The following is an 11630-nucleotide window of genomic DNA, read 5'->3' as shown; positions in this document are numbered from 1 at the left end:
GTCAGGTGTCGATGTCAAAGTGTATTTCTGGAGTCACAGAAAATGTTTGTAAGCCGCTGGCCTCACACTGTAAACTTTTATAAAGTGAATTTATAAGACTGTTTTCCAAAGTAGTTATCTCCGTTCACGTTCCCACCGACTGGGTGCCCACCAATCTCCCCCTCCACTGGCTATTTTAGGAATTCGTGGTTTTCGATAATCTAATGAGCGTAAAAATGTTACCTCCCTGGGTTTTAATTTGCCTGGTGCTGACTATTAAGAGATTTGCATATCTCTACGGGGCATCATTTAACATTCTGTCAACTCTTCTGTGAAATACTGGCTGTGCCTTTCTCTATTGTGTTGTTAGTCTTTTCCTTACGATTCAGAGAACTTTGTAGAGTCCACGTCTGAAGCTTTCGCTGGTTGTGTGGGCTTTGTGTCTCTTCTCCTGGGCTGTGGCTTTCTTTATCATTCTCTTCATGGTGTCTTTGGAGTAACAGAAGTTCCTAATTTTAATGTAGTCACGTTTATCAGCCTGACTTTCAGTGTTAACACTTTTTGCGTTTTGTTAAAAAAAATTTTTTTTTACTCTCTTGGGATCATAAAGATATTCTTCTACATCTTCTTCTAAAAGCTTCAGCATCTTGGCATTTACAGTGAAGTCTTTTATCGATTCAAAATTGATTTGGAGTCTAGGGCCATGCCACCCTGAACAAGCCCGATTCCGTCTGATCTCGGAAGCTAAGCAGGTCGGGCCTGGTTAGTCCTTGGATGGGAGACCACCTAGGAAGTCCAGGTGCTGTAGATGTAAACAATAAATAAAAAAATAAGGGATTGTAAACTAACAAGGTCCTTGCAATCTATGAGGTCAACCAAGGATTGCCTCGCCTAAAAAATAAAAAATAAATGAAAATGGAGAAAAAGAAAGAAATTGATTTGGGGGTACGGCGTGAGGAAGGGGTCCGATTTCCTTTCATTTTCCATGTGGATGAGCACTGTCCCGGCCCTGTTTGTGGAGCCGCGATCCCTTCCCCACTGATCAGGAGCCCTGACACCTATCAGGCTTATACGTTTCACGAGTCAGCATCGGAGCCCCTCTGCTGTTCCTTTGGTCAATTTACTTATCTCTTCACAGAATACACCATGTTACAATTACTCTATTCCCTATAAATCTTGATCTCTGATACAGCACATCTCCATATCTTATTTTTCTTCAAATCCGACACTTTCACTCTTTTATATAAATTTTATAACTATCTTATCAAGATCATTAAAAAAAAAATAAAATAACCTGCTTGGGATTTTGACTGGAATAGATCGTCTGTGGATCGGCTTATAGAGAACAGACATCTCTTAATATTTCCTGTTCATGAATATATCACTTAATTTACTTATATCTTTTTTAATGTCTTTCAATACATTTTAATAATTTTTTCCAAATGCGTCTTGCTTATTTTTATTAGATTTATTCCTAGGCACCTTATACTTTTTCCTACTATTGTGAATGGCATCACCCCCCAACCACGTGTTGCTGTTACACAATGGAATTGATTTTTGTACATGGATTTTTTTTATCCAGCCATCTTGCTACTCACTCTTATTGTTTCTAATAATTTTTCTGTAGATTTCGAGTTCGGTACATAGATAATCGTATCTGCAAACAGTTATAACTTAATTTCTTTTCTAATTCTTATTCCTTTTATTTCTTTTTCTTATACCACCAGGACCTTCAGTAAATGTTGAAAGTAATTGGCCTCATTGTGATGGTGGCATCCTTTCTTACTCCCGATCTCAAAAGTTCAGTATTTCACCATGAAGAATTATCACAATGTAGGGATTTTGGTAAAGCCCTTAACCAGCATAAAGATATTTCAAACTGTTTCTCTTCTGGTAAGATTTATCTAAAATAGTGAATGGGCGTGGGACTTTATCAAATGCTTTTCCTGCATCTACGAGTAGAGCGTATGGTTTTTCTATTTTAATCGGTGAATGCGGTGAACGACGTTTAGAGATTGTTCTGATATTAAACACTCTCGCGTTAGTGGGACAGACCCAACGTGGCCACACTGCACGATCTTTTTGTAAATGACCGTGTTCTGTTCGTGAGTATTTTACCGAGGACATTCCTTCCATCACTTGGCTTCTTGCTGTAAAATGTCAACGTGACCACAGGCTCGCGGGGGCTCCAGCTCAAGGCGTTCGGCTGCGAATTATTTTCCATCGTGGGATGGGTCCGTGTGTTTTGCAGCCACGCCTTTGTGTAATAACATGCTGCAACCTGAGCGAGTGGGGCTGGTGCCCAGGGACACTCCCACCTCTCAATGAGCCACCCACCTCCCCACTGTCATGACATGGAGGTGCCCCTGAATGTGTCCTCTAGTACCGGTCAGCAAAACCATGTGGGTGGAGGAGAGACAGGGCGTCAAGCGTGCAGGGCCAGAGCTAGCCCATGGGATGCTGTCAAACACAGCTCATATGTGAGAGAAACAAAGCAGGTTTTCCAAAATCTGATAACAACCCCCCAAAGGGACGACAGTAGAACAATAAGTTATGGAGCTGGAAAAATAAAACTTTCTAACTGTCAGTAACCAAATGACTTTTGGTCAACAAAGGCAAAAGAAAGACTGGATAGGCTTTCTACTCTTGCCGTAGAAAATGAAAATACACAGTCTTGGTCTTACGGAGAGGCAAAGACTACACAACGCCAAAAACACAAAAAGAAACTGTCGTAGAAGAAAGAAAAATTATATGCTGTTTTTCTGGGTCGCGTTGTGTTTGTGGTATTTGCGAACTTCATAGAATTTGTACTTTCTCGCGATTTTTTTTCTCATTCTAAATCAATATTTACTTTGATGCCAGTTTTGGATTTTTGTAGCGATTTGCACTCTTTTCCTTAACAGAGTCTCCCAGACTGAATAACCGCAGACTCCACAAAACCTGGACGTGCCTTGGTAGAGGGCGAGAGGGGAGCTGGGGTGCTCTCCGTTTTCTACTCTTCGGAAGAGTTCATGTAAAATTGGAACGATCTGCTTCTTTAGAGTTTAGCAGAATTTATCCGTAAACGCACTTGGCTTAGGTTTTTTTGTTTTGTTTCGTTTTTTTTCTATTGTGGGGTGAGATTATAAATTTTAAATTTTATATATATATATATATAAAAGAGGAGATATATATATATATATACACACACACATATCTGCTGGATCTGTAGATATGGCCCTTTTTATTCCTAATATTATTAATTTCTCTTTCTCTTCTCTCCCACCTACCCACAGTTCCTTTCTCTCTCGTTGACCAGTCTTACCAGAGCTTTACCCGATTTATTAAGGATTTCAGAGAAACGACCTTCTCTCTTTCAGAGCTTTGTTTTCCATTTTATTGTTGTCTGCTTTTTCCCTTTATCATCTCCTTTCGTTTGCTTTATTTGGACTTACACTATTTATCGTGTTCTAACTTTTTAAGTTGGATAAGTATCTTTAATTTTCAGACTTTCCTCTTCGAAATATAAGCTTATAAACCTGGACGCTTACCTGGAAGTCTTGCTTTCTCTGCATTCTGCATATTTTGATATATTCACTATTTTCACTTTTTGCTTAGCTCTAAGTTCCGTATTTTTCTAAACCTTTATTTTGATTTCTTTATTGATGCCTGAGTGTTTTAGAAGTTTTGTTTTTTTTTTTAATTTCCAAACACATAGAATTTAAATTTTTAAAAAATTTCTGACTTTTAATTTAGTCGCATTGTGGTTAGAAAGGTGACCTAGATGATATTGATTCTTCGAATTTGTTGAGACTTCTTCTATGGCCTAGTACGGAGTCAGTTTTTGTAAATGTTGCTTGTGTGCTTGGAAAGAATGTGCATTTTCTAATTGTTGGGCACGATTTTCTCTCTCTCTATGTGTGTGTATATATACACATATATGTGTGTAGATATATTTACATAACACATATACCTGGGCACATGCATGCGTGTACATACATATATAAAATGAATTAGGTCTGTTGATTGTGTTTTTAAATCTTCTGCACTTACTGACCTTTTGTCTGCTTGACCTATAAGTAATTGAAAGTGTTGTGCTAAAATCTCTCATTATGATGATGGATTTGTCAGTATCTCCCTATATCTATAACAATTTTTGCTTTGTATATTTTAATGCTATTTTATGGTCATATATTCCTGCAGATCGGATCTTTTATAGAGTGACCTCTGTCCTTAATAGCGTCTCCTATTTTGTCCGATATCGGTTCCATTTATTGAGTATTTGGTGAGTGTTTTTCAATCCCTTTGCTTTTAAACTTTCTGTGGCGTTATGCTTCAAGCATGTAAATAACATATAGCAGGAGTTTTAAAACTCCGATTCATTAATGTCTGTTAACTGGCAAGTAAATCAGATTTGTTTTTATCATTTTCTATTTTCTACAATTGTGTTCTATATGCTTTTTTTTTTTTTTTTTTTTTTTTTTGGTATTCAAGGGATTAGTTGGGTTATATTTATTCCTATTACTTTTTTCTCTCTTCTGGTTTAGAAGTTACACAATACTTCTATTATTTTACTGGCTACCTCTGAAATTATAACATCTTCATATCTTAACCTCGTTCCTCATAATGCAAGGAATTTGGAACACTAATCTAATCATTCTTCTCTCAAATAATATGCTACTGTTTTCCAGTATTTTAGTTATGTCCTTTTTTTTTTTGACCCTACAAAATTAGATATTATCCACTTATTTATTTCTTTTCTTTTTTTTTTTTAGATTTACAACATTTTTGAATTATTTGCTCGTTAATAGCTTCTTAAAAATCAGACCTTCCTTCTTCCTAAAGTCTTTAGTGTAGAAGGTCATTTAAAATAGTGGTGTACACTCTCAGTATTGTTTATCTGAAAATATCTTTGTTTTATCTTGTTTTTAAAAGGTTATTTGGCTGGATACAAAAGCCTAGGTTGAAGCTCTTTTCTTTTTATCTTTGGTATTAGGCAGGTTCATGTATTGATTTATTTTTATCAATCCTGTCCTTCTTGATACCAGTGGATTGGTGTCTTTTATCATTTCTAGAAAATTATGAGACTTTTTTTTTCACTTATTGCTTCTCCTCTACCCTTTCTTATCTCTCCTTCTAGGAGACATTAGTTAGACTTTCTCGTTATAGCTCCTATGTCTCTTAACGCTTTTTTCTCAGTTTTCAGCCCCCTCTCTTTCTTTCCTGAATTCTAGGTGATTTCTTTACACCTATTTTCCAGTTCACTGATTCCCTTTTCAACTGTATCTAACTGCCCTGTGATCCAGCCACTAAGTTTTTATATCAACAATTATATTTTTATTTCTTAAAGTTTTGTTTGATTCTTTTTAAAACCTGCTTGGTCAGTTTTACAGGCTCATGTTCGTTGCTCATTTTTTTAAAAAAAAATCCATATTTTATTTCATTAAATATTTTATACATAATAGTTTTTATTCTGTGATAGTAATTCCAACATCTGATGCTCTTGGGATATAAGTGTCTCTTCCTGCTAACTCTTACTCCATAGCGAGTTGTTTACTTGTGTATCTGGTGATCTTTAATTGAGAACCTCTATGTGGTTGATCTTACTTCCTGGGAAATCTTGGACCCATACAATGATCGTGTTTTTGTCAGGAGAGCATTCATATTTGCTTCTCCCGGGTGTCAGGCAGTACCAGCAACCTGCAATCACCCTATCTCCTTGTTCTCCACCAGCTTCTTACCACAGGCAATGCTGACGTCGATATTTGCCATCCGAAGTGTCCCCAGGTCTCATTTCAGTTCACTTCGGGGCCAGGGCACTCAGAGGCTTCTCTACTTTCTGAAAAAGGATACTTTACATCAAACCTAGTTATATGCAGTGAATATTCAGAGAGCCACATCGCAGGAGCAGGAGGACGATTCACATTTTTCAAAGATTACACTTGCTGTTCCATGGAGAATAGATTACAGGGGCAGAGTGGGTGCTGAGGAAACAGTGAGGGGCCCCTGTAAGTCCTTCGGGTGGGGAATGATGGTGGCTTGACCCAGCGTGGTGGCAGTAAAAATAATCAGAAGGGTATGAATCCAAGTTAGTGGAGAATCTGCTCATTAACTTGTGCCCCTTATTTATTTATAGGCACAAAAATGTGTGAATAGCCACAAACTTTTATAACTTGTAATTTTTCTTCTATTGTTCATATGTCAGATTTGCAAAAAGTAAAAAGTTTGATAATATCCAGTGTAGCCAGAGATGTAAGGACAATGAAACTCTCAGATACCATTGGCGGAGGGTAAATCGAAACGGCTTTTTTAGAGGACAGTTTGGTTAAATCTGTCAACATGTTACGTGTGCACACAATTTCCTTGTTAGAAATTTCTCCAAAGGACACATAAAAAATTTATACCAAGATACATTAAGGGGATGCCCAGCATATTTGTCATACATAATAATAGCAAAAAAACCTTTTTTGGACCACAGTCTAAATGACCACCTGCAGAGGGCTGGTTAACTAAATCAAGATTATCTCTACAGCAGCATACGGTTTTGTCTTTTCCATGAAGAGATAAGTCCCAGATGGAAAGACATCACTGATAGTGTAAGTGTAAAAATCAAAACACAAAACAATGTGTATAGAAAGATTGCATTCATAAAAAAAAAAAATTAATAGCCAAATTAAAAACATATACATTTATATGCAGAGATCAGTGTGAATCTGTTTTCTGGGAGGATGCACAAGAAACTGTTGAAATGATTCACTTTAGGGGAGCATTCAGAGCTTCAGGGTAGAGAGCAACTTTCGCTTTTCATTTTACACCTTTTTAATACATTTCGGAAATGCCACTGCAAGCCACGCATTGCTTTTGTCTGAAGAGTTTAGCCTGTTTTTGTTGGTCTCCTCGTGAGTAGCATGCCTCCCTCCCCTGGTCACTGCATCTCTGGCTCATGCCACTTCGATTTCCTCCTGTCCCTCCCTCGAAGAATGCGCTTATGACTTAGTCTCCTCCGGTCCTAAAAAGCCAACCTTCCTCAAAGCTTTCCAAAAGCTATTATTAAGTTAAAAACATAGATTTCAAGTAATATACACAGGATGATCTCATTTTTTGTATAAAAAAATTGGATAAATGTATGTATGTGCGTGTTAAGAAAACAGCTCCAGAAGGATTTATTCATCCATGCAATAAAATTGTGATGTGTGCCTGCCATGGGACAGGCGGTGCTGTAGATGGACATTCAAAGGGGACCAGAGTCCCCGTGCCGGCCCTCTCGGCATCCCAGACTCTAGGATCTGAAGTGTAACGTGAATCGGCAGGTGACTGGCCCTTCACTCTGCAGGACGCGATTGTGGGCGAGCTTTTATGTCACCTTCTTGCTTTTCTGTAACTTCCGATTCTTTTCTTTTGCTCTGTGTATGGCACAAGATAACTTATATAAAAGTAACAACGAAGCCATAAAACACGATCTCTCGATCCTTCTGGGTTCATCTCTCTTCTCTATACTTATCCATGCAATATTTTGACACACTGATACTAAAAAAATTTTTCGTCGTGATCTGGGAATTAAACTTAAGTGGGTGTCCGGTATTTTATCTGCACCCTCACTTATAAAGAACCTGCTCCCAGCTCTCTGCTCCCCTCTGAGCGTCCCCGTCGGCCTCCGCCTGGTCTTTCCCTTGAGGCCGTTCTCCTTGGGGTTCTCCCTCTGGCTGACTTCCACCCTCTGTCTTCACCCCACGTGTACATCGCAGACGCGGGGGCCCAGACAGCCCCTCATGACTGGCCCCTCCTCGATGCCCCGTTTGCTGCTCAAATAGCTCACCCCAAAACAGAACTCCATCCAGTTCTTCACCTCAGGAGCTGCCGGCCGGCCGGCCCCCCAGTGTCCAGGCTGAGAATCGCACACCAATGCCTCCCCTCCTCCCTGCCTTCACCCCACCTCTCAGCAGCACCAGGCTGGCTCTCCTGTCTCCTGTGGCGGCCCCACAGCACCGCACTGCCCCAGCCTCGTCTCAATGCCAGAGACTGAGGTGGGCTCCCATAGGTGCCCCCGAGCCCCTCCGTCCCCCAGCGTCCCCCCCGCCCACATACACTAAGTCATCCAAAACACAAACCAACAGGGCCTTAGCGCCCTGGGGGTCCCAACCACCTGTCACCATGTGCCACCACGGCCATTTGGCCACATCTGATTGCCACTGTCCTTGGGTGCACGTTTGTCTCCAAATCAACCTAATCAATTGCACTTATTTAAAAATGACCTGTCCCCGTCTGCATCAGCCTCATGCTTGATGTGCCAGTTACCGAATGGAGTCAGAATAAACATGTAACTAACTAACTAACCCGATGTCGGCTGTCATCGTGTACCCCGAGGCTGTGGCAGTGCCACCTGGGTGCTGCCCTGCCTTTCAACACGCCCACCTGCTCCCGCTCCTCCCCCACATGGCCCCCTCAGCTAGGAACACTCCGGCCCTCCTCGCCACCTCTCCCGACGACAGCCCCTCGGCCGGTGCCCACCGTCACCGGGACTAATTACGCCTCCCTCGCCTTTCTGCTGCTTCACACCTTCTCGCTACCTTCGCAGCCTTGGAGTGCCCATTACAGCTCTCCACCTGTCAGCTCCTCGCCCTGCGAGAGTCTCGAGAGGCACGCAGCCAGCGAGCTCCCCGCACCCCGCCGGGGCCCTCTCCTTGCCCGTCCCTCGGCTGACTGGACCAGCGGGGCAGAGAGCATCTCCAGGTTCTGTTGCCCTGGCTCCAAATACCAGACCGTGCGCCCCAGGAGAAGCACCTCCGCCTCCCCGTGGCCAGGCACACAGTAGGTGCCCCGTACGTGTGAGCGAAGCCCAGGGGCCACGTGTGCAGCTGGAAGGAGCCTGGAGTTTACAGGTCCCAGGCCCGGCTCGGAGCTGGGGCCTTTCCACCTGCCGACCTGTGTGCCTGGAGCGGGACACGCTGAGCGCTCCTTCCTGAGCCTCTGTCTCCCCGTCTGTAATGTGGGGACAATCACGACACCAACTCCAGCTGGGGCTCGTCAGGAGGCCCCAGCGGACGAGGCAGTGTGAGCTTTGCAGACTCGAGCTGCACAGAAACTGTGGCTCGTTACTGGGGTGGTGACGTGGGTGCCGGTGTCGAACCCGTGTGGTCATCCGGTCAGAGCTGCCGCTGCCCCCTGAGCCGTGTCACTCGCCCTGCGATAAGAAGCCGGGTCCAGAGTCACCAGGGACAGCAAGGAGAACAGGCCTGTCTGTTTAACATTTATGGAGCCGACGCATTTTCCTGCTCCTCGTCCGCAACACTGAAGCCAATGCCGATCTTTGCGTCTTCGGGATTCCATTTGTATGGTAATTTAAAAATAGGGTTCGGACTTCCAGCCGGCCTTTCTCCTGAAACTCTGAAAGCACATTAATTTTCTAGACGGTAAAATAATGCCATAATTAAATATGACCATTTCTCTTAAAATAAAATCTGGTAACTCCTCACGAAATGGGTTTTTTTGCAAAACATGATGTAGGTTTTCCCACAAAATTGCACTCCAGGGAAGTTGCTTATTTTGAATGTATGAGAGAGACCACGGACTTAATCTCAACACAATGCAAGAAAAATTGATTTGTTAAATTACGATAATTTCCTTGCCTTTAAAACGTCCATGTTTCCTGTAGTGGCTGACCCCAAAGTCCCCCTCTATGCGTCTTCGGGGCAGGCCCCGAGGAGCCAGGACGTTTCGCCGCGTCCTTCACGAAGCTTCCCAGACGCCCTTTCTTGTGGTTTCCACTGGAGGTTTTGTTCCGTGTCGCAAACTTCTTTGAAAGGATCCGAGGCCGAGTGACCCCAGTACCCTCACCCTTCGGTCCCCAAGTGCGAGTGGAAGCGAAGCTCCCCATGCGGGAGAGAGCGCGGGCCCCGCGGGCCCCGAGACGGCCTTCCAGGGGCTCCCCCTGCACCAGCGTCGGTCGGCCAGGGCGCCGGGTGGCCCGGGGCGGGAGGCCGAAGCTGGAGGGGGCGAAGCCAGGTTTCACCCGGTGCCCAAGCGCCCCAACCAAAGCTCACGAGGGCCCCCTTGTGGGGACTCTCGAGAACAGCCCCGTAAGTGGTGCGCTTCCCCCGGCCCGGGACCCGAGAGCACCTGCAACTCCCCGCAGCTCTCAGACCCGAAGGCACTCAATGGCCACCACCGGCCTCCAACCTTCTCTCCTCCAAACCTACATAGTTCTTGGAGATGAGAAGGTCCTTGGCTCTTCCGGGGAGGACCTTGTGGAGAAGCATCTCCCAAGGGCCCCTGAAGGGTTAAGCTTCCCCGAGACCCCTTCTCTTCCCAGAGTCACCCCGCGATTGCACAGACGTCTTCTTTTTCATGGAACGTGCCAAGACCTTGTGATTATCTTGCCAAATTCCTGTTCTACAGAACAATGACCGCCTCGGTCTCCTGCCAAGAGAGTGACCAGGATTCCGTCCAGTGGGAGACATCTAGACACATCTGCTTGGCAAACACGGACTCGAAACGGCACCCCTGGGGAGACCCAGGCCCGTTCACAGCACAGGACCCAACGCAGGCATCCATGGAGAGCGCTGACCAACTTTGGGATAAATTATAAGTATCTGAGGGCCGGGAACGAGCTAACGGGGCCTCATCTCCAAGACAGCAGAACATCTGGGTGGACGAGGAAAACTCCCATCCATCACTGCCACTTCTGCTGCCAGACAACATCTGGGCCTGGGCGGGGGCCTCCCCAAGTTCATCGGGATGGAAATCCAAGCCAGGGCGGGCGTGATTAGCATGATCACGGGCCCGGGGAGACTTCAGATTGAACCGTTTTTGTACTGGAACATTCCTAAACAAACAAACAGAAAAACTGGCTGCTGAGCCAGGCCTGGTGGGCCAGACTGACGCCCCCAAACCCCCGTTGCTTTCCCACTCTGCGAGCTGTGTGTTTCCGGCTTCCCGCTCAGCACGGCCGTGGGGAGATGTCTGCATGGCCAGCTGCTCTCCTTTACAAAATGTTTTCCATTTTGGAAACACAAACATAAAACAGTCGCCCGCTCCTGGTGGCACCGAGCAAGCAGTGCCTTTTCCAGCGACCCCTCAGTCCAACCCGAACGGGGAGGAGTAGCGACCAGCCAAACCATGTCCCTTCGCTAGCTTCTCATCCCACTGACGCCCGTATCCGATGCCCTTCTGCTTCTCCCAGCCCAGAGTCTGCTCTCCCGGACAGTCGGCCCCTCCAGAAAGCCGCAGCTTTCGGCTCTCCAAGCTCGCCAGGCAAAGTGGGGCACGTTTCGAAGTCCTAGAAGGCTGTCGGGGTCGGGGAGTGGAGCGGGCTTTTAAGAGCACACCGTTCTGAGTTTCCTGAGAATGCGGAGCCCAGTCCGCCCGCACTCCTGGCCTTGAATGCAAAGACCCTCAGGTTAGGGGGACAATGACATGCAACGTGGCCAAATGAGGGACAGTGAAGAGTGGCCATCAGCACGGAGGGAAAGTTTGGGCTCCTTAGAACTTGAGTTTGTCTTCGCAGCTCTGGGGTTTGCTGGCCATGTCAGAGAGCGCCGATCTGTCACCCTCTTGGGGGAGTTCGGATGGGAACCGTGTCCCCGCAGAGCACAACATCTGGGCCAGCGCAATGACGGCTGCCATTTCGACAGCCGGTTTCTGAAGCTTGTTGGCGAGGCAGCCAGGTGCTCACC

At 45.0% G+C, this 11630-nt stretch overlaps 1 pseudogene; it reads left to right on the top strand.

Annotated features, from left to right (window-relative positions):
- Window positions 1–672: 672 nt before the first annotated feature.
- LOC111743686 lies at window positions 673–790 on the top strand (annotated as a pseudogene).
- The last annotated feature ends 10840 nt before the right edge of the window (window positions 791–11630 follow it).

The sequence above is a fragment of the Pteropus vampyrus genome, unplaced genomic scaffold (assembly GCF_000151845.1).
Source record: "Pteropus vampyrus isolate Shadow unplaced genomic scaffold, Pvam_2.0 Scaffold118, whole genome shotgun sequence".
NCBI classification, from domain to species: Eukaryota; Metazoa; Chordata; class Mammalia; order Chiroptera; family Pteropodidae; genus Pteropus; species Pteropus vampyrus.
Note: the sequence above shows the minus strand (reverse complement) of the source record. Positions and strands in the feature narration are given on the sequence as shown.